This window comes from Heloderma suspectum, chromosome 4, assembly GCF_057233095.1.
Source record: "Heloderma suspectum isolate Gila_16-S chromosome 4, 16-S_ref, whole genome shotgun sequence".
In the NCBI taxonomy this organism is placed as follows: domain Eukaryota; kingdom Metazoa; phylum Chordata; class Lepidosauria; order Squamata; family Helodermatidae; genus Heloderma; species Heloderma suspectum.
Genome location: NC_139461.1, coordinates 24,862,667 through 24,883,656, shown reverse-complemented (window position 1 = coordinate 24,883,656; position 20,990 = coordinate 24,862,667). Strand labels below are relative to the sequence as shown.

Sequence of the window (20,990 nt, the reverse complement as noted above, 5' to 3'; positions counted from 1 at the left end):
AGAGCAGTGCCGCGGGAGCGGCTGGGCGCGTGCCGCGCTCTCGTGCAATCCTCCTCAGTTCACCGGCTCCTGGCACTCCCACGTGGTTGCGCGAGCAGCAGTTTGTCGAACTCCCCGGTGCGGAGACGTGCCGAGGAACGCGATCGGGTTTTCCGAGGCGACCCCACGGCCATCCGCCTTCCTCTCCCTTCAGATGAAGCGTGGGAATGAAACAATGAACGTGGAACTGCAGCAGCAACAAAAATATCACTTTCTGCAGTTCCGAATCCGGTGGGGTCCCAGCCCATACGATGACTCCACCGAGGCAAACACAAACATGTCCAGCAACAGCCCACTTCTATATAGGTCTACTCGGAAGTAAGCCTCGTTGAGTTCAATGGCGCTTCCTGCCAGGTCAGCGGGCACGGGATTGCAGCCTTAAAGGACACCGCAAACCACCCCGGTGTAGCGTCCGAGGCGGCATGGGGATGATGGGGGTTATAGTCCAACATATCTGTGGGGCGCCCAGTAGGGGAAGGGCGGCTGCCTCAGAACATCCCAGGATCACTGCGAATGCGTAGCCCGGAAATTCGGATTGGCTCTTTCCTTGGACTCTCGGATGTCACTGTCTCAAGGCTCCGCCAAAATAATCCACATCCCAGCAGAGCTTTTTTAAAGGAACTCTGGCGACGGCGGTGGTGGTGGTAGGACGGCGCAAGGTGCCCCTTCCTCACGGACCATAAGGGCCCCATTAAAGATCCGAGAATAAACCACGATACGGAACTGAATACGCAATATCGGACAGCTGTCACTGGAAGCAGTTGATTGAAGGCATTGTTGGTCTAGCCAGCATATGTTTTGGGTACAACCCTTGAGATCTTCCTGGCTGCAAGAAATACGCCCACCACCCCATCCCCAAGATTTAACAGGAGTATCAGAACACCATCTTGGGAGGGAGGGGTGTCAAGCTACTCAACTGTAAAGCCAACTGCAAAGGAAATCAAGGGGCTGGAGCAACTCCTCTATGAGGGAAGGTTACAACAACTGGGACTGGTTAGCTTAGAGAAAAGACAAGTAAGGAGAGATATGACAGAGGTGTACAAAATTATGCATGGGGTGGAGAAAGTCGATAGGGAGACATTTTTCTCCCTCTCTTATTAAATACTAGAACAAGGGTCATCCCACAAAGCTGATTGGTGGGAGATTCAGGACAGTAAAAGGATGTATTTCTTCACACAGCGCATAGTTAAAACTATGGAATTCACCCCCACAAGAAGTAGTGATGGCCACCAATTTGGATGGCTTTCAAAGGGGATTGGACCAATTCTTGGAGGACAAGTTTCTCAATGGCTACTAGTCCTGATGGCTATATGCGACCTCCAGTATCAGAGGCAGGATGCCTATGTGCACCACTTGCTGTGGAACATGGGTGGGAGGGTGCTGTTGCACTCATGTCCTGCTTGTGAGTTTCCCATGGGCAGCTGGTTGGCCACTATGTGAACAGAATGCTGGACTAGATGGACCTTGGTCTGATGCAGCAGGGCTCTTATGTTCTTATGAAATAGGGCATTCTCAAATCCTGCACCCACTGGAATACAATCGTATTGATTTCGACTTTCCCTGGCTAATCTGGAAATGCCATTAAATGACTCGGAGTGCCGGTTTAGGGGTCGAGTTTGTTCACTTGGAGAGGACCAAACCCTGGCATGATTTTCTGGGTCGTTTGTGGCTATATTTCTGGGGGGTTCCGCGTCCAGATCCAGGGAGTGCGTTGTGCCACGCTAACCCTGTTTCTGCAGAACCAAGCCTAGTGATTCTTCCGAGTAAAGACGTGCACAGGATCGGGCTACCAAGAAGCCCCCAGTCCCACAGACACACTTCTTTGGGGGTAAGCCCCGTCGAACTCAGTGGGACTCCCTCCATGCATATGAAGCCCCACGAGTTCAAAGGGAATTCGGGTGTCTGGGGATTTAGCCCATGCATTCCGTAGGAGGAATGGGACTTGCTCCCGAGTAAATGTGCTTAGTTAAGAATCTCAGCCTTCAAACTATTCAGTCACTGGAAAGACGACATCGCAGTATACTATACACTGGAAGCCAGATAGGAATCCTGATGTAACATTCCCAGGGACCATCCCTTCTCCCAAACTTAAGCGTCCTGATTTCTGAATAAAGTTAAGAGCAACATGCAAGATACGCGCGCGCGCACACGTACTAAGAAAAAATACGTGCGGACAGAATAAAGGAAAAGATGGTTTAATTAATAAATAAACGCTGACGGCATTCGAAGACAACCGCCGGGCTTGGAGGTCTGGGGGGGGGGGGGGGGAGAGAGAGAGAGAGAGAGAAATGGGCAGTTGAATTTTCACGTCAAAAACTTTCTACCAAATCCAGGGACCCTGGCAAAGAAACAGCTGCGGGTTGTATCGTATGCAAATACGCAAGCTGACGTAAGAGATCATGTGGGTTTTGGCGTAGATCACCACCACCGATCGGGGAGATTTATATATTTTTATTTTATTTTTTTTTAAAAAAAATTGCTACTCGGTTTTTTAGAGCGGGGGAAGGAAGGGGGGATGGTTTAAACGAGAGCCCCGGCGCGGCTCCCCGTGTTCTCGAACGCGCGCCGCGAGTTCTGTTCGCGGGGGGAGAAAGTTCCGCGTCTCGGCGTTCCAAAGCTTTGATCACAGGTAAGAAAAACTTCGCCCTCCCTCCCTTGCCTTCCTTCCTCCGCTCACCCGCCCTTCTTTTTAACACACACACACACGCACACAATATTTTTTTTAAAAAAAAAAAAAGCCAGCAGCAGCAGCAGCAGCACCCTCGATCGGAAAAAGGAAGTGCGGATCCCTTGCAAAACGAGATTGGATATTCCTTTGCCACATGGACTTCGCTGCTCTTGATTTTGCCCTGAGCCAGTCGACAGGGCAGCCCACTTCGACCTAACTTTTCCTCCTTCTCCCCCCTCCACCCCGAAAACCCTCCTGTTTTGCTTTACGAGGACTCGAGCTGGGGGCAGAGGGAGGGGCGCTTAAGATTGCAAGGAAGGTGGCAAGCGAGGGGGGGGGAATAAAATCGCGTTGAAGAATATATAGATAGATATTTGGGGAGAGAGGCAACGCGTCCTTTCTCTTTCGCGGCCTCTTCAAATCGATCGCAAGTTTGTTTGTTTTTGTTGTTTGGGGGGGGTGTTTTGTGGGGGAGGGGGCTGCATGCCGGGGGGGGGGAAAGGAGAAAAAACGAAGGTCTCTCTTTTAAAAAAAAAAAAAATGTCTACGTTTCCCTGTGTCGACATCAGCAACACAAAATATGGCGTCCGCTTTCGAGAGGGCGTTACGTAGAGGCGAGGAAGGCGATCTTGGAAATCCAGGCTTTGAGAAAGGACCCCCACCCCCCGCTAATTTCTTTTTTCAGCACTGCAACGTCGGGGGGGGGGGTTTAAAAGCAAAGAGTCCCCTGTTCCCAGAGGCGCCTCCTAGCACACGAGGCTAGAGTAAAAAAAAAACAAGGGGGGGAACCCCCTGCGGGCTCTAACTTGGCACAGATTTGGGCTTGGATTCCACACACACACCCGACGATTTGTCCTTAATGTGGCATGCCGGCACCATGACGCGTTGGGTTGCAGCCTCCCCCCCCCCCCGAGAGGGGGAACCAGTGATGGCAGAAGGCGGCGTTGTATTTTACCATTATTAATAGGAAATAGTCCGTCAATCCATGCTTAGTTGGGCAGCATTTAAAAAAAAAAAAGGCCACCACTTCAGCCATCACCCTCCCTTCCAAAATCTTTCCACAAAGCCTTTCGATCTTATGATATTGGGGAGAGGGACAGAGAGATCTTCTCTTTCCCTCTAGCACATCCCGATTAAAACCATTTTTTAAGTCTTCTTGTCAAATGCCTGGTGCATTCCAACAGCCCCGTTTAAAAATATATATATATATATATTACCCTAACCGTTGTTGGTTTCACTTCAGTTTTGCTCATGTTCCAAAGATCTCCACAATCGGAAAATTCTTAATGAACGTTCTGGTCCTTCTATCCCCTTTGAAAAGACATCCAGATTAAGAGGTTTCTTTTCTTTTTTGCAATCGGTTTTATTTTCATAGGATTTTTATGCATTTGTTCCTTTTCTGTCTCTCTTACACTAGAGAGAGACAATAACAAAGATTCCCCCCCCCTTTCGTGATAAAGTTTATTTGGGGGTGAAGAGACTTGATTTTGGAGGAAGTGAAGTTGTGATTTGCTGAGAAGTTCCACCTGATTGATTGACTTCAAAGCCATGTGAGGTTCTTTCTGTGCCCTCGACTATTTCCTGATTGCCTTTTGTTTGCTTGGTGTGGGAATTCGGTCTGCTATACAGCTGGGTGGTTGGTTGGTTGCCTTTTTCTTTTCGTTTTTGTTTAAAGGCACATTGCACCATTTGGGGCTTAAGATTTCAAAACCATGCTGTGTGTGTGTGTGTGTGTTTGTACGTTTGGGTGGTGGGACTGATTCATGCTCTTTGTCTGGTCAGCGCAGAATCTGTGTGTAAGCAATAGGAGGTTGGTAACTTCCGGAGCTGTGCTTGTCTTTTGCAGCAAAAACAGGAGAAGTGTCTTGTGGCACCTGAAAGATTAACAAATGTATTATGTCATCAGCTTTATTATGACATCAACCTAGAGTCCAGTGCATCAAATGCATGAAGTTGCATATTTAGAAGGGGGGGTGCACTTACACACACACACACACACATACATACATAAACAGTAGGGTAAAATGGTCGTGAAAAGTTAAAAAAAAATAAAGCACAGTCTGTGACAATTCAGTTGAAGCTTAAATGTGTGCAAAATAAGAACAGTGACCATTAAGCACAGTGACCATTCAGAAGCCTGACTATTCACAACAGCGGTAATTAGTGATAATATAATCGTCCTAGATTTGCAATGCTAATTAACACCCCTGGTGAGATGGCAAAACAGAGGAGTTGGGCAGTTTGTAAGCCACAAAAACCAGATTAAAATATGTAATGAAAAGCGGGTGGGAGAGAATAAGCACATGGACCCAATATAATAAATATATCTAGCTAGCTTTTGAGTTGCACAGGGCTCCTCTTTTCCACCCAAACAACAATTCTGTGCAATTTAAAAAACAAACATGCTGGTATCAAATACACTTTGTCCAGGAGAAAGCATCATCTTTTGGATCTTCCTTGGATTTGGTGTTCACAGTGCAAAACTATGCATGTTGACTCAAAAGTAAACTCTCATGTGTTTAGGATTTGAAGCTTCAGTAGCACAGGTCTATTCAACTTGTGGCTTGCTATGTTGTATGTAACCAGCCAGTCATATATTACAGTCTGCCATGTGGTAGATTTAGACCCAGACACATCTTGGCAATTCCAAGCGGTCAGAAACACTAGGAGGTTTTTTTGTTTTGTTTTTTTAAATGCCTGGTGAACTGTCATAAATGGCTGACTGACTGACTTGGTGTTTGGCTTGTGGGGTCACAAGTTATGTAGGCTGCCATAGAGATTTCTATGCTCAGCAGTAGATCACACAGGAAGAGCTCTGCTGAATGAGACTAAAGGCCTACCTAGTCCAGCATTCTGTTCACACAGTGGCCAACCAGCTGCCTGTGGGAAGCCCACAAGTAGGACGTGAGCACAACAGCACCCTCCCACTTATGCTTGTCAGGAACTGGTATTGAGAGGCATCTTGCCTTTGATACTGGAGGAAATATGCCGCCATCATTACTAGTAGCCATTAATACCGTTCTCCTCCATGAATTTCTCTAATCCCCTCTTAAAGTTTGTGGCCATCACTACATCCTGTGGCAGCAAATTCCATAGTTTAACTATGTGCTATGTGAAGAAGTACCCTTCTACCCATCCTGAATATCCCACCATTCAGCTTCATGAGATGACCCTGGATTCTAGAAAAACCTCTAGACCTCTGGTTCTAGAAAACTTCTCCTTTCTTCTACTTTCTGCACACCATGCATAATTCTGTACACCTGTGTCATACCTCCTCCCTACTCATCTGTTTTTTCTAGGCTAAGCAATCCCAGATCTTGTAATCTTTCCTCATAGGGGAATTGCTCCAGCTCCTTGATCATTTGGGTTGCCCTTTTCTGCAACTTTTTCAACTCTACAATATCCTTTTTTTAGGTGCGGTGACCAGAACTGTACATTGTATTCCAAGCATGGTCGCACCATAGACAGCTTTGCAATTCCAAGTTCAGAACAGGGCATCTCATGTTCAAAGGTTCTTGCAGAGCAGGGAAGGGAAAGATTTCTGTTTGAGCTTTTGGAGAGCCTCTTGAAGTAGACAGAATTGAGCAAGATGGACGAATGCTCCAACTTGGGGACAAGCTAGACCAGAAGTCCCCAACTGACCTGTGTGCACATTTCGGAATTTGAGAAACTGCTTTGGTCACCACCACAAAATGGCTCCCATGGAGGATGTGGCTAGCCACATAATGGCTGCCGTGGAGGTCTGGCGAGTCAATAGGTGGGGGAGGTGGAGAGAAATAACAAAACTAGAGGCTGGGAGGGAGGGGGAAATGGAAAAAGTTGCTTCCTGGCCTGCCCAATCTTCTTCCATCCACTTCTTCCAGCTTTGCACTCTCTCTCCCTACTCTCAACCTCGCTATTTCTCTTCCCAGCTGCTTTCCTTATTTTTCTCCCTTCCCCTTCCCTAGCCTCCTTCTTGCTCTCCTTTCCTAGCCCTAGCCTTGCTCTTTCTCTCCCACTCACCCCTTATCTTGCTGTTTCTCCACCCTCCTAGCCTGTTACCTTGCTCTTTCTCTCCTCTCTACTCCTTTGCCTTGCTTTTTCTTTCCTGTCCGCTGAACAGCAGCAGGTTAAGGAACACGCAGGAGAACCTTGCAATCTAACGGTTTTCCTTTTTCCTTTATTTTTAAGGGCGTAGGGTGTGAAGAGCTTTGCAGGCACCGTTGGATGTGCCTGAGGGTGCCATGTTGAGGACCCATGAGCTAGACAGGAGCACATAGAGACATGATCAGTTCTCCCATCTGTTTAAGTGTGGCAGCTCTGAAGTGAATCAGGACTGTCACACTGGAGCAGTTAACCCTTTCCCTCTTTACAGTTTCTTGATGAAAATCCACCACCCGCCCACCCAAAAAATGTGTCGCGTACTCTAATGAGACACAATAGAAGTTTCAGAGGGAAGGGAGCAATCTTCATGAAGAAAACAACTGGAGGGAAAGGGTTCACCACCACCACCCCATGGTGCATTCCCAATTAGGATCGCCTACAAACAACAGCTTTTTACAGACATTTCAAAAGATCAGATCATAGATCTCCAGCCTCTTCTTTAGTTTCCCCTCAGGATAAGACAGCTGCAATTGTGCACATGTTCCAGGTTTCCTATCATTCAGATTTTTATACTGTGCAGTAAAAAAAAAAATAGTGTTGGTCCAACAACAACAAAAGAAAGGGAGGAGAGATCCATGAAACACTCAAGCTAGGGCTGACGTTAAAAAAGAAACCTCTTGCCTCCTCAAACACTCCATAGTCATGAAGGAGGATGCCGTCCCACATCTCTACTTAGTTAAATGGCGCTCGTTTCAGCAGGATAGAATTATGCCTAACATGGTGCAGTACCACAGACTGTATTTCATAGAATGAGGTTTGTTTAAGCATTTTTAGAACTTGCTGTCATATCCTGTTGAAAATTAGTATTTTAGGGCACATTCAGTGGTGCAGCCAGGGCCAAATGTGGGGTGCGGGGGGCCCCAAACAACTACCTGCTGCCACTGCCTACCAGCCCCCCTTCCCTCCTTTCTTTTTTCTTTGTCAGCAGCTGGAGCAGCTCCTCCTCCCTCCTTGCTGGCCCAGCCGGCCCTAGGCACTAGCAAAATGAAGCACCGCAGCAGCCTGCCGGACAAGCCTGCACTTAACTGCGGCATGCCATTTAAAAATAAATTTCTTTAAAAATTAGGTTTTGAGCAGCAGCACTCTGAACCTATCAGACACTGCCTTTGGGGGTCACAGCAAACGAGGGCACAGGAGCAATGTAAAGTCCACCCCTTCACCACTCCTGTGTCTTCATTGGCTGTGTGCCCGCCCGCCCCCGAAAGGCAGTGTCTGATTGCTGCTACTCAAAATGAATGTTTTTAAAAAGTTAATTTAAAATGGCATGTTGCAGTCAGGCTTGCCTGGCCAGCCGCTGCTAGGGACCCACTCCTCCCTCTCGCCGCTACTTAGACTTCCTTGGAAGCAGCAGGAGAAAGAAGCATTGGCAAGCGGTCAAAGTGGCGGGCTGGTAGAATGAGGAGTAGCTGCTATCCTATGGGATTGCCATCCAAACGACAGAAGCCTCAGAGATCAGAGGCTCCCATATATCCAGTGCCCCACTGGGCTCTGGCCAGCAGGAAGGAGAGCAAAGGAGGCTATTTTCGCCTCTCCATCCTCCTTAACTGCATTTCTTGCTAGATGGGACTTTGAACCCATCTAGCTAGGCTGCTCTGGAGGAGGAAGCTGAAAGGCTTGTGGATCTGGCAGATCCACAGCCTCTCCCTGTTCCATCCCCAGCACACCCATTTCCTCTCTTCCCAAGGTTGCAACACCAACTTCAGTAGAGGAAGCCACTGTGGAGTTTTCTGTGGTGGCTCGGAGGGCTGGGGGTGAGTGGCAGGTGGGGAAATCCCTGCTCACATTCCCCGCTCTGACGTTGTAGCATTGTCTCATCGTCTAGGGGCCGTAGGATGGTACTCTTTGGGTGCAATCCTAATGAGATGGACATCAGCCTCTGAACTTGGAGGCTGACACCTCTCCAATGCAGATCGAGTGGACCACAGAGGGGATCCTCTCCTCTGCGCTGTTCCTGCTCTGCATTCTTGGCTACAGGTGTGATTTTGCACGGCTAGCCAGGGCTTCGGAGAGGGGGCGGAAACAGGCCTGGAGATCCCATAGGAAGCAACGTAAAGGGGCTTTCGCAGTCTCCTCCCCGCCCCCGAGAATGCCCCCCCTTTGCCCTCTCTGCACTCGGTTTTACAGTCACAGAGAGGCAGCCACCGCGGTTCTCCCTGTTCAGGCTGCTAGGGACTAGGGGCAGGGAGCGCGGTTTCCTGGCTCCGAGCGCAGAGCACTGTCTACAAGCTCGGAGCCGGTAAACTGAAGAATTCTATGGCCCTCTACATAATTTCTCCTGTAGGATTGCTGTCTCCAGGCACAATCCTATGCAAGTTTAGACAGAAAAAAGCATTGCTGGCTGGGGAATGCTGGGAGTTGTAGGACTTTTTTCTGTCTAAACGTGCATAGAATTGCATCCTTAATTATGAAAAAAATTGACTACATTCAAATAATTTATTTTATTTTATTAAAAAGCCATTTCCTCTCTTCCCAAGGTCGCAACACCAACTTCCGGAGAGGAAGCCACTGCGGAGCTTTCCATGGTGGCTAGGAGGGATGGGGATGAGTGGCAGATTTCCTCCTCCAAGGTCATAGCATTTTCTCACTCTCTAGGGGCCATAGGTTGGTACTCTTTGGTATGATAAACTTTGACTACATTCAAGTAATTTATTTTATGAAAAAGCTCAGAGTGCTTCAGGAAACTTTGTTATACCACATAATGAAGAAAGTAATTAGAAATAAGTGTAGAAGCATCTGTATGTCATTATAAGTGACATCCCAGAAGGGGCTTCTGTGGGGCTTTTCTGTTTCCCTTCTCCATATCATTGGCTGCAGCTGGAGCAATGAAGCAAGGGAACAATGTGGATAAATGTGCACAATTGTTTATTTGAACATGTATGCCTACTTTTCTCTGGTTAAAATCAAACTCCAGGCAGCTTACAAATAAAAATATAAATTACAATAAATGTAAAAGCCGGGTAAGGAACTTGTGGCTCCCCAGATGTTGTTGGACTACAACTCCCATCAGCCCCAGCCAGCATGGTCAATAGTTGGGGATTATGGGACTTGTAGTCCAACCACTTGCTTTAAAGCGATCATTAACAAGAAAACAAAAGCAACAGCACTAAAAACAAAATGAAATACCCAGCATCGTGAAAAGCAGATTAGCATCAGCAGACTAAAAACATATAATCAGAATCTCTAACTAAAAAAAAAATCACTGGAATAGATCGACCATAGAATTTTAGGCTTAGATAGGGCTGTGGGATTCATCTAGTCCAACCCCCTGCTCAAAGAAGGAACCTTGCAAGTACAGCATCCCTGGCCGATGGCCATTACAGTCTCTGCTTCAGTACCTCCAGTGAAGGAGAGCCTACCACCTCCTGAAGCAATCTGTTATTCCACTGCTGAGCAGCTCTTACCATTAGAAAGTTTATTTTATGAATTTATTTATTTACAATATTTATATACTGCTCCACATCAAAAGATTTTGGAGCAGTGAACAGCTAGGAAGGGGGCCACAACACTGAAGGTTCTTTTTTCCTGGTTGACTCCAACCGGACGATGGGTCCATGTGGAACCACCAGGAACATGGTTTCTCCTCATATTTAGGTGCTTCCTTGCAATTTCTACCCATTAGTCCTAGTCCTGCCTGTGGAGCAACAGAGACCAAGTCTGTTCCATGTTCTGCCTGACAGCCTTTCAGATATTTGAAGACCTCTTATCATGTCTCCCCTTAACGTCTCTTCCCCAGGCTAAACTTATCCAGCTTTTTCAACCGTTCCTCATTGGACTCGGTTTCCAGACCCCTCAACACCCCAGTTGCCTTCTTCAGGATTCACTTGAAAATGATCAAAGAGGCGGCCAAGTAATGCTCCCTTGAGAGGCTATTTCATAGTTTATAGATGCCACAACAGAAAAGGTGCAGGGTGGCTATGTGTCCTTATGGGGGGGGGGGTCACCCCAGTACTGCTGCCACCTGTGGGGGAAACTGCTCCTTCACTGGGCAATCCCACCTATGGGATTTCTTATTTATAGAAATGCTTATTTTTCTGGACCTAAGGAACTATCTGCCCCTATAACACAGAGTTCCACAAGCGACTTTTTTCCGCTGCCACCAATTCCGTTAGAATGCTTTAAAACCAACTAGTAGCTGGTATAAGAGGCTTAGGCATGAGATGGGCACCAACACTAGAGACAAAATGAACTATTAAACAAGGTATTAAAGGGATATTTTGCACATAAGGGATTAGTAATAATTACTTAAGGGTTTTTTGAAAGACTTCTTAGTGACAATTCTTTAGGACTCAAGAGACACTGTTGCTGTTACAAGCCTCTAAGAACTTCTTCTACCTCAGGCCAAATTTCCTGAACCTCCATCCCAGCCCAATAACCTTTACAACCAGCTCCAGCTTCTGGGTATGCTCTTCCTCTGACACCAAATTTCCCCCCATTGTATTTCTGGCTCCTTGGACAGTTTATCTGGGTTTTTACTGCCTACTTGTATAACCTTCCTCTGACAAGGTGTTGGCGTAACACAGCCACCTGCTGCCTTCACCTGCCACGTATGGTCATCCCCCAGAGAAAGAATAGCTTAATACTCAAGCCTTATTTATTCACATTCTCCTAGTCCTTTTAAAACACCACATACCAACCAGCAGCCCTTTTCCCTCTCAGCCTACCACAGACTAACCAGCCCCTCACGGTCAACTGTCATCATGCCTTAAGTGTCCTTTCCCAACCGCTCTTTCCCACCTAGCTAGCATCCCCAGCCAATTAGAATCTAATTTACCTGTTCCAGGTACCATCTAACAAAATTCAAAGCGATTGTCTCTCCTGTGAATGTCACTCAGCAACTACTACACACACCTTTGACAGTAACAAAACAAGTCCTCAAATCTACACAGATACACTGTACTCTCACAGAGGCCACACAAAGTAAACATTGCATGACACCAACAGTTATATACAGGCATTTCTTCACAGTCCTCTTTTACAGAGGACAGTCCTCTATTTGAAAAGCTGTCCTGTCCAATTCGGGATTAAAGTTAAAGAACCATAAGAGCTGTTGCCCATCAACATTTAGCAGGCACAAAGATCACCTGGTCACAATTTTCCATACCATGGTAAGATATATTGTATTTCTATTTAAATTATTATAATTATTTCCAAATTTGTGTCTGTACATAAAATTAACATATGCAAATTGTATGCAGATTTGTGTCCTTTCTTTTTTTGGTGATGCATTTCCTTTTTGGAGGCGATTCATAAATGTCTACCCTACTTGTCCCCACCAACTGCACTTGTGTTGGCGAAAGGCAACAAGGAGGGCCTTAGAAACCGAATTCATGAGGTTCATGTGGGCAGAGGCAATTATGACAAGAGCAGGGAGAACTCAACATGGGACTTTGTCCTTTGCCTAGCATCCCATTAAATTCCACCCTCAGTTGATGTAAGACAGCTTTCCTAACCTGGTTCCCTCCAGATGTGTTGGGCTACAATTCCCAGAATTCCCCCAGCCAGCTATCTAGTCCAACACATCTGGAGGGCACCAGGTTGGGGAAGGCTGATGTAAGACAACAATGAGGCCCAAGAGACAGGGCAAAAATGTCTCATGAAATGTATGTATGTCCTGGAACGTTTTATATACTAATCACAAATTTCTTCTCTGAGTGTGGATCCTTATGTAGCCAAAACCTCAGCACCCCTGCACAAGAGGGAGGAAACAGGAGGGTTGGGGGACCCCAAGGTTTGCAAAGGACAAAAATCTTTAGGAAGGGAAAATAAAACGCTACGGGGGCAGGCCTAAAACAGCCCCATGAGGACCAAGCATGCTTAGTGGCCACAGAACGTTGGCTGACTGTTGGAGTAGGGAATAGAATGGAATTATCCTGGAAGAGGGCATGGCTGGCTGGAACCCTGAACAAGAGCACTCCACACTAACATTTTGTTGCTGGTCTCACTTGCACTCCCAAATCAAGAAAGCTCAGGGTTCCATGTGGAGATGGTTCCATGTGGAGATGGTTCCATAAAGGTGGAACGTTTAGAGACTAATGATATGAAGGCATCACAGCAATGTTTGAATAGGAACCCACAATCAGTTGTTGATCTAACTTTGTAGTGACGTTCATGTATGCTTTACCAGAGTTGACTGTCGGATCCTCCATGCTTCCAAGCTTCCTATCTATCAATATTTAACCGCGTCTGTGTTGACTTAGAAATTAACACTGCTTAGAAGCAGTGATATGTAGGGCATGAAGGTTCACGCTTTTCATTTGTTTTCAAGGATAGTGGTGATTTAATTAGCACTTGAGGGGGCAGTGAGTGCTGTTACTTTTGCCACTTCTCTGGCATTTGGTCCTGCCTGTGTCCCTTGTCTGTAGGATGCAGTTCTTTATATCACAGGGAATTTTTTTTTTTAGGAGATGTGAAATGAACTGAGAAGGTGCTGCAAAAGAGCATATAAGGGGAAACATTGGGTATACAGGGCTGAGTGAGTTTGGCAAAGTCACCTCTTTAAAAACAGCAACTCAACATCTGTACATCGCAAAAATCTCAGTTGAACCCATACACCACTGATGGGGCCAATTTGCACAAGTAGCAGATCAGGCAATAAAACTTATTGTGGATTACATGTTGGTTTGTAGGGGATGGATATCATAAGAGCATCAGACCAAGTAGGTATCTTAATCCAGCATCCTGTTACCAACCAGATGTCTGTGGGAAGCCAAAAGTAGGACATGAGGGTGAAAGCTCTCCTCTGTTGTGTGGTCTCCAGGAACTGGTATGCCAAGGCATTTGCCCAGGTCTCACATTATGCTAAACCATGTTTAGAATTATGACCCTTGGGCTCACACGCTCTTCCCTCTGTTTAGCTCCAGTACAGCTGTGAGTTGGGACATTTTTGCTTCTGTTTTCAATTAACCACAGTTTAGTATTCCATCCAAACCCTAATCCCAATTATGGTTTATTGAAACAAGTCAGTTTCTTAAACTATGGTTTGAAGTTGGCTCATTTCAACAATTCATAGTTAAGATTAACCATAGTTTGTTGCATTTGGATGACATGGAAAGCTGTGCTTCATCTAAAACGGAAGTGAAAGCTTTTGAATTCCTTGTGACTATGCAGGAGAGGGAGGGAGTGTGCAAGCCCAAGGGTCAACTAGACTCATCCTCAGAATGCTAAACTGTGGCTTAGTGGTGCATCCGAACCAGCTCATAATGTTTAGCTGTGATGGCAAATAGCTAATGGCAAACTCATTAAAAAAATCCCTGTACATAGAAAACTAAATATCATAAAGGTTAGGCTATGAACCATCTCTCCTTGGCATGCTGTTTCTAACCATTTGGTCTCCTTTTTCATAATGTTTCCAGTTGCAGTTCTTTATTTCTGTTTGCCATGAATTCTCATCTCTTTGTCCCACTGCAAAAACATTATATGTTTATGAAATACAGATGTGTTGCTATTGGAGTGATACAGCAAGGGGTTATAGCAGCTTAATTTTAATTGTTGTTTCTGTTGGTTTGTCATTGAAAACAGCTGTAATGTAATTTGTAAACTATGTTTTTGTTTTATTTTTATGACTGGAAATATAAAAATGTGGAAAAGATACGGGTCAGATGGGAGCAGTGTAGCAAGGAGCAGGTGAGGTGAAGAGAAAGAAAGCTTTAGGGAGCAATCCTATCCATATTTAGGCAGAAAAAAGTCCTACAACTCCCAGCATTCCCCAGCCAGCCATACAGGCTGGGAATGCTGGGAGTTGTAGGACCTTTTTTCTGTCTAAACATGCATAGGATTGTGCTTTTAGGAAGTGAGTTTTAGAGCAACGGGGGCTAACCTTTTGCTAAACGGCCACAAGTCGAGTCAAGAATATGTGGCAGTGTCACCCTGATGTGGCTTTGCCTCCAGGCAACTGAGATGGAGCAGGCAGGATTGCCTAGAAACCTGTGTTGTGTGAAGAAGTACTGCCTTGAACCTACTGCCACTCAATCTCTTCCTATGGCCCCAGATTCTAGCATCCTGAGAGAGGGGAAAATGTCCCTCTGTAAAGGTAGCCACTTACGAATTGCCAAAAAAAAAAAGGAAATCCATCACCAAAAAAGGGACATTGATTTGCATCAAAATTGCTTATGCTAATTTATGTCTAGATGCAAATTTAGAAATAATTATTATAATTTAAATAGAAATACAGTAGTTCTCACCATAGTGCAGAAGATTGTGACCAGGTGACCGGTGTGTCTGCCTGTACAGCCTGCTGCCCAGGTGCTAACTGTTGATGGGCAACAATTCTTATGGTTCTTTATCTTTAAACCAGAATTGGACAGGACAGCCCTTTAAATAGAGGGCGGCCCTCTAGCACTCTTTCATATTGAGGACACTTTGAGATAGAGGATTGTTCTCTGGCAGTCCTTCAGATAGAGGACTGTCCTCTCTAAAAGAGGGTACATGGCCACCCTACCACTTTTCCATAGAACACACTCTAAATAAGAATCAAAGAATGGTTGTTGTGCCATTGCTGCTGCAGGGCTTTAAACATGGAGGGAACTGGACTTCATGATTCATGTCCTAGAAGCCATATCCACTCCCATTGGGGAACCTTTTGTTGGTGAAATTAGGCTGAGTCCACATTTGCCACCAAAATGATGGGTGGAGGAGACAGGGGCATGGAAGATATATGTCCTCTGATTGGCCCCCATTAACCATCAAAAAGATCCTTTTGCCAAGGTCCTTCCAGCATCTGCTATTTTTCTGCAAAGTGAGGGGGGTGGGTACCATCAGCAGAAACCTTTTACTTATCTTCCCTCCCTCCCAATTTAGGTTTCTGGGATGTCCTTCTACAGGCATCCTACTTTCACTAATGTATGGAATAAATAGTAGACGTTCTGTTGTGCTAAAAAAGAGTTTTGAAGAGGAACTGAGCAGTAGGTGGAACAGTGTTTATGAAAAAGAAATGTCCTGATGATGTTGTGCTTTTAAAATTCAGTGCTGTTGCCCCTACAGCCCATTCTTCTCTCTACATTCTAACCCTCTTGAAATCAGTGGAACTTCCTTTTGAGTTGAGTGTATAAGGGACTGGCTGCATATTTACTATGCTCGGGAAACTCCCATTTCTAGAGGAGTAGCCGTGTTAGTCTGTTTCAGCAACAACGACAACCTGAAAAACTAACAAATTCATTCTGGTGTACGTTTTCTTGGACTAGAGCCCACTTCATTAGATGGGTCAGATGCAATCCTAAATTTGACACCTGGAATTACTGGCAAGCATGGCCTGGGAGAACAAAATGAAGCAGGACATAGGCTGATAGAATTTTGCCAAGACAACTCACTGTGCAAACAAACACTCTCTTCCAACAATCTAAAAGACGACTTTATACATGGACTTCACCAGATGGTCGACATCGAAATCAGATTGACTACATCCTTCGTAGCCAAAGGTGGCGGACATCTATACAGTCGGTAAAAACAAGACCTGGAGCTGACTGTAGTTCAGATCACGAACTTCTTATTGCACAATTTAGAATCAGACTAAAGAGAATAGGGAAGATCCACAGATCAGTTAGATATGAGCTCACTAATAAGAATATGCAGTGGAGGTGAAGAATAGATTTAAGGGACTAGATTTAGTAGATAAGGTCCTGGAAGAACTATGGACAGAAGTTCGCAACATTGTTCAGGAGGCGGCAACAAAAAACGTCCCAAAGAAAAAGAAAACCAAGAAGGCAAGATGACTGTCTGCTGAGACACTGGAAGCAGCCCAAGAAAGAAGGAAAGCAAAAGGCAACAGTGATAGGGGGAGATATGCCCAATTAAATGCAAAATTCCAGAGGTTAGCCAGAAGAGATAAGGAATTATTTTTAAACAAGCAATGCGTGGAAGCGGAAGAAGATAATAGAATAGGAAGGACAAGAGACCTCTTCCAGAAAATTAGAAACATCGGAGGTAAATTCCAGGCAAAAATGGGTATGATCAAAAACAAAGATGGCAAGGACCTAACAGAAGCAGAAGAGATCAAGAAAAGGTGGCAAGAATATACGGAAGATCTGTAGAGGAAGGATAATAATATCGGGGATAGATTCGACGGTGTGGTCAGTGAGTTAGAGCTGGACATCCTGAAGACTGAGGCTGAGTGGGCCTTAAGAAGCATTGCTAATAACAAGGCAGCAGGAGACGACGGTATCCCAGCTGAACTGTTTAAAATCTTGCAAGATGATGCTGTCAAGGTGATGCATGCCATATGCCAGCAAATTTGGAAAACACGAGAATGGCCAACAGATTGGAAAAAAAATCAACTTATATCCCCATACCAAAAAAGGGAAACACTAAAGAATGTTCAAACTATCGAACAGCGGCACTTATTTCACATGTCAGTAAGGTAATGCTCAAGATCTTGCAAGGTAGACTCCAGCAATTCATGGAATGAGAATTGCCAGATGTACAAGCTCGGTTTAGAAAAGGCAGAGGAACTAGAGACCAAATTGCCAATATCCGCTGGATAATGGAGAAAGCCAGGGAGTATCGGAAAAACATCTATTTCTGTTTTATTAACTATTCTAAAGCCTTTGACTGTGTGGATCATAACAAATTGTGGCAAGTTCTTGGTGGTATGGGGATACCAAGTCATCTTGTCTGCCTCCTGAGGAATCTGTATAATGACCAAGTAGCAACGGTAAGAACAGACCACAGAACAATGGACTGGTTTAAGATTGGGAAAGGAGTATGGCAGGGTTGAATACTCTCACCCTACCTATTCAACCTGTACGCAGAACACATCATGCGACGTGCTGGGCTTCATGAATCCAAGGCTGGAGTTAAAATCGCTGGAAGAAACATTAACAATCTCAGATATGCAGATGATGCCACTTTGATGGCTGAAAGTGAGGAGGAGCTGAGGAACCTCATGACGAAGGTGAAAGAGGAAAGTGCAAAAGCTGGGTTGCAGTTAAACCTAAAGAAAAAACAAGATTATGGCAACCAGCTGGATTGATAACTGGCAAATAGAGGGAGAAAACGTGGAGGCGGTGACAGACTTTGTCTTTCTAGGCGCAGAGATTACTGCAGACACTGACTGCAGCCAGGAAATCAGAAGACGTTTACTTCTTGGGAGGAGAGCAATGACAAATCTTGATAAAATAGTGAAGAGCAGAGACATCACACTGACAACAACAGTCTGCATAGTTAAAGCAATGGTATTCCCCGTAGTAACCTATGGCTGCGAGAGCTGGACCGTAAGAAAGGCTGAGCAAAGGAAGATAGATGCTTTTGAACTGTGGTGCTGGAGGAAAATTCTGAGAGTGCCTTGGACTGCAAGAAGATCAAACCAGTCCATATTCCAGGAAATAAAGCCAGACTGCTCACTTGAGGGAATGATCTTAAAGGCAAAACTGAAGTCCTTTGGCCACATCATGAGAAGACAGGATACCCTGGAGAAGATGCTGATGCTAGGGAAAGTGGAAGGCCAAAGGAAGAGGGGCTGACCAAGGGCAAGATGGATGGATGATATTCTGGAGGTGACGGACTCGAGCAAGCTGCTCCAGCTGCTCCAGGGACTACAGAAGCAAGCAAGCTCCCAGAGAGCGAGTGACCAGAGCATGCGAACAGGGGGAGCAAAAGGAGTTGGCCAGGGGAGGTCAAGGGGGAGGCCCCTAACTTTTTTTTTCTTTTTAAAACAAACCCTTTTTTTCATGTATTTGTCTTGTAACACACACTTCCACACCAGTGGGACTCTGCTTTTAACCTCTACTGAGTAGAGGAGCAGGCACAGGCTAGTCTAGAACAATCACAAAGCTAGACACAAAAAGGGAATAGAGGCTATGGAAGGACAAGACTCTCCAGTGGTGGTGACCTACAAGGTGTGTGCAATGTTTGTTTTCTTGCCTGAGATCACCAAATGCAAGTTGATCACGCTGCTGGAAGAAAAAGTAAGTGGACTGGAGTGGCAACTGTCGACCCTCCGGGGAATAAGAGAACACTAAGAGTTCTTGGACAGAATGGGGGAACCACAGCAGTCAAGTGAAGACCAGAAGCTTGAAGAGCAACAGCAAGCTGAGGCAGAAGTGGGAAATGCTGAGGTGAGGAAATATGGAGTAGACGATACTCCTTGGAAAAGGGTGACAGTTAGGAGAAGAAGAACTAGACGCCACTCTGCACCAGTGGAAGCAGTGGAGCTGTGGAACTGATTCCAGGTACTTGAGGATGAGACTGGAGGACAGCCTGCAGAGGAAGAATCAAAGGGGAACCTGCATGAGAGTGAGCAAGAGGCTGAAGGTCAGTCAAGCAGAGGCAATGAAACCCAGGCTTACAAGAAGAAGAGAAGAGTAGTAGTAGTGGGAGACTCCTTGCTGTGTGGGATCAAGACCCAAGTATGTCACGAAGACCCGTGGACTCGCCAGGTATGTTGTCTCCTGGGAGGACGGATTAGAGTCATGACTGAAAGGCTGCCTGCACTCATAAAGCCCACTGACAGGTATCCCTTTCTTCTCATCCATGTGGGAACAAATGGTACCGCTATGAAGAAATCACGTCAGACTTTGAAGCTTTGGGAAGGAAACTCAAGAACTTTGGGGCCCAGATAGTTTTCTCATCCATCCTTTCAGTAGTCAGAAGAGGGATAGAAAGGGAAAGAAAAATACTCCAGGTGAATGCCTGGCTATGAAGGTGGTGCCGACGTGAGAGATTTGGATTCTGGGACCATGAGCTATATTTCCTGGAAGATGGGCTGTTGGCAAGGGATGGGTTGCACCTCACAGAGGATGGGAAGAATGTGTTTGGCCACAGCATGAAGAACTTCATCAGGAGGGCTTTATATTGAATCCTACGGGGAAGGGAGATGTAAAGTTGGGGGTAACAATGGACGAAGGCTCATGCACTGCAATGGAGAGAACAGCTCTAATAGCACCCAATAATAGTCTTCAGACACATGTAGGAAGAAAGCCAGACTATGAAGCACATGGTCTTCGATGTCTATATACTAATGCCCAGAGTATGGGAAACAAACAGAACCAACTTGAACTCTTAATATATGAGAGGGAAATTGTGACTTGATAGGTATAACTGAGACTTGGTGGGATGACTCTCATGACTGGAATACAGCAATTGAAGGATATAACTTGTTCAAAAAGAACAGGAGGAACAGAAAGGGAGGTGGGGTTGCACTGTATGTGAAAAATATATATCTCTGCACAGAAATACAGGAGGATGAGCTTGGTAGCCCCATTGAGAGCATCTGAATCAAAATAAATGGAGCAAAGAATAAAAGGAACCTGGTGGTCGGAGTCTACTACCGGCCACCCCATCAAGGAGAAGACGAAGATGAAACTTTTGAAAAGCAAATAGCCAATGTTTTAAGGAAGCATGATGTAGTAGTAATGGGGGACTTCAATTTCCCCAATATTTGTTGGGAGACAAATTCTGCAAAACATGGCCCCTCCAAGAAATTCCTGACTTGTGTGGGGGATAACTTCCTCCTACAGAAAGTAGGGGAAGGAACTAGAGGTTCGGCTATCCTTGACTTGATCCCAACCAACAGAGATGACTTAGTGGATAAAGTAACAGTTACAGAAACTCTGGGGGAAAGCGACCATGTTGTACTAGAGTTCTTGGTTCTAAGGGAAGCAAAAGCCGAGTGTAGTCAAACGCGCACCCTGGATTTTAGGAAAGCTGATTTTAATAAACTCAGAACAATGATCAGTAAGGTCCCATGGCAAGCGACTCTTGCAAGAAAAGGAGTCCAAGATGGGTGAGAACTTTTAAAAAAGGAAATTCTCAAGGCACAATTACAAACCATTCCAACAAGAAGAAAAGGTGGAAGACAACAGAAGAAGCCAATGTGGCTTCACAAAAAGCTTAGAGATGACCTGAAAACAAAAAAGGACACATATAGGAAGTGGAAAGAAGGCCAAGTAACAAAGGAAGAGTACAGGCAGGTAGCACAGAATTGCAGGGATGGCGTCAGGAAGGCTAAAGCTGAGAACGAGCTGAGGTTAGCGAGGGATGCTAAAAACAACAAAAAGGCTTTCTTCAGCCACGTGCATAGTAAAAGGCAGAGGAAAGAAATGGTTGTTCAGCTATTAAATAAGGATGGCAAAATGATAACAGATGACAAAGAAAAGGCAGAGGTGCTCAATTCCTGCTTTGGCTCAGTCTTCTCCCAAAAGAGGGTCTA

The 20,990-nt window shown here is 45.5% G+C and overlaps 1 protein-coding gene across 7 annotated transcripts in view; it reads left to right on the top strand.

Annotated features, from left to right (window-relative positions):
• Positions 1-2,293: 2,293 nt before the first annotated feature.
• The window catches only part of ZHX2 (zinc fingers and homeoboxes 2), an 83,219-nt gene continuing 64,522 nt past the window's right edge, over positions 2,294-20,990 (top strand). For 2 of the 7 annotated variants that reach the window (XM_084848875.1, XM_084848871.1), the window contains exon 1: positions 2,319-2,668. The gene's annotated coding sequence lies outside the window, so the exon portion shown is untranslated. Of the gene's footprint in view, positions 2,669-20,990 lie in introns of all 7 variants that reach the window. The other 5 variants (XM_084848870.1, XM_084848873.1, XM_084848872.1 and 2 more) reach the window with 4 other exon arrangements.